This window comes from Mus pahari, chromosome 4 (genome assembly GCF_900095145.1).
Source record: "Mus pahari chromosome 4, PAHARI_EIJ_v1.1, whole genome shotgun sequence".
Classification (NCBI taxonomy): Eukaryota; Metazoa; Chordata; class Mammalia; order Rodentia; family Muridae; genus Mus; species Mus pahari.
In genome coordinates this window covers 27236407-27238974 of record NC_034593.1, presented here as the reverse complement: position 1 = coordinate 27238974, position 2568 = coordinate 27236407, and the positions used below count along the sequence as shown (strand labels likewise).

Sequence of the window (2568 nt, the reverse complement as noted above, 5' to 3'; positions counted from 1 at the left end):
AGGAGAGGAGAGGAGAGGAGAGGAGAGGAGAGGAGAGGAGAGGAAAGGGAAAGGAAAGGAAAGGAAAGGAAAGGAAAGGAAAGGAAAGGAAAGGGGAAAGGCAGTGGGGGTAGGGGTGGGGGGAGACACACTTCCTCCCTCACACATCAAACCCCACGGCGACTAGGCAATGGTGACAGAACTTCGCAAAGAGTATGTCCTTGTAGCAAGACTACTCACGTGCACATTTAAAAGGTGAAACCTTGATTCCAGTAGGCTTTCAAGCCTTATTTAACTCAATAGTCAGTATGTTAAAAATACTGAGCTCCTGAATCAAATTAATCCCATGGCAAAGATCAAACTAATTATGATGATGTAGAAATGGTGCTAGCTTTGGCAGCAAAGAGCACACACTGCTCCTGCACACGATCCAGATGAGATTCCCAGCACACGTGTCAGATGGCTCACAAGCGGCCATAACTTCAGCTTCAGGGAGATCTCACACCTCTATCTGCTTTGGAAACCTGTAATAATATACCTACTCACCACCAATTAAAAGTAAATCTTAAAAAAATTAATTAAAAGATGGCGGAATATTTTAGGTCTAGGCATGGTGGCACACACCTATAATCTCAGCACTTGGTAGTCATTGAGAACTCTGAGTTAGAGGGCAGTCTGCCCTACTTAATAGCAAGAGTTCTAGAACAGCCTGAGCTATATAGCAAGACTCAATCTCAAGAAAACAGCAGCAGCAACAACAAAAACAAGCCTAGCAAGATGGCTTAGCAGGTAAAAACGCTTGACATACAGGCCTAACAACCCCGCACTCACAGATATCCAACACACACACACACACACACACACACACACACTTACACACGGGGGTGGGGAGAGGGAGGGAGGGAGAAGGAGAAGGAAATGGAGGGAGAGGAAGAGAAGAAGAGGGGCAAGGAGGGAGGGAGGGAGGGAGGGAGGGAGGGAGGGAGGTCAATACTAATAAAACAACTTTTTAAACTGGGGATGGAGTTCAGTGTTAGAACCACTGCCTAGCACAGAACTACAAATTATGTTTATGTATGTGTGCACATGTACAGATTTATGGATATTCCTAATCAGACTGTGTACCGTGAGCACAGCTGCAGAGCAGCACAGCCTTTGACTGTCTGGTAAAAGAAAGCGACATGCCCTTAGAGGGACGGCTTGAGTAACTCTCTATCCCACTCACATGAAGTAACTGATACGGTCAGGTTCACAGAGGTATCCAACGGCTTGGCCTGAGAATCCTATTGATACCCAGGACCTCTTACAGAAGCAGCGAATACTGATCCCCTCATCTGCCCAATGGACTTTCTTCCTCTCACAAATTAAAGACTGGGGAATAATATGCAAACTTTTAGTTTAAAAAAGTCCAGCCTGGTACACTTGCCATTCAAATCCTCTAGTAAGGCAATTAGTCCTTATAGGGAATAATTGTGGACAGTTCTCTAATTCTGACATCTTTGTTCACTGACAAGATGTTAACTAGAGTAAGCGGGGCTGTATAAGGACTTAGAATGTCAACATCCAAACAATATTTCATCTGAACATAGCATGAGTTTTAATTTTGAGAAAAATTAAATGCCTACAACCTGAGATCAATTCCCTCTGCTCAGCCTAGTACTTTTTGTCATCTTGACTCGATCCAGGGTCATCTATGAAGAGGGAGATGTAATTCAGAAAGTGACTACAATCAGATTGGCCCATGGGCAGTGTGGGGCACTTTATGGATGATTGACATAGTACCCAGCCCACAGTGGGCAATGCCATCCCTGGGCAGCACTGTCCTGGATTGTAGAAAAAGCAAGAAGCTGGGTGTGGCGACTCACACCTTTAATCCCAGCATCCAGCAGGCAGAGGCAGTGGATCTGTGTTTAAGAGCAGCCTGGTCTACAGAGTGAGATCCAGAACAGCCAGGGCTGCACAGAAACCCTGTCTCCAAAAAATGAAATATAAACAAACAAAGCAAACTGAGCAAGCCATGGGGAGCAAGTCAGGAAGCAGGGCTTCTCTGTGCTCTCTACTTCAGCCCCTGCCTCCAGGTTCTGAGTCTGAGTTCCTGCCTGACTGCTGTCAGTGAAAGAGTCGGATGTGAGAGCTGTAAAATGAGAAGTCTTTCCAGTTTGCTTTTGCACCTGGTTTTAGCAGTCATAGAAAACCCATGACTCCCTTCCTGCTCAGTGCTGCACATACATCAGCCCCTTCCACAGTGTGGTGCCTTTCTACTACACTCCTAAAGCACCACAGCCGCATCGGAATTATTTTTATATTCATACACTTGTTCAAAACATGCGGCACGAGGCTATGCCAGTGCCTGGCAAACACAGAAGTGGATGCTCACAGTCAGCTATTGGACGGAACACAGGGCCCCCAATGGTGGAGCTAGAGAAAGTACCCAAGGAGCTGAAGGGGGCTGCAACTCTATAGGTGGAACAACAATATGAACTAACCAGTACCCCCAGAGCTCATGTCTCTAGCTGCATATGTAGCAGAAGATGGCCTAGTCGGCCATCACTGAGAAGAGAGGGCCCTTGGTCTTGCAAACTTTATATG

The 2568-nt window shown here is 46.1% G+C and overlaps 1 protein-coding gene across 1 annotated transcript in view; it reads right to left on the bottom strand.

Annotated features, from left to right (window-relative positions):
- Mfn1 (mitofusin 1) overlaps window positions 1–2568 on the bottom strand; it is a 47815-nt gene that overhangs the window by 19957 nt on the left and 25290 nt on the right. The window lies entirely within an intron of this gene.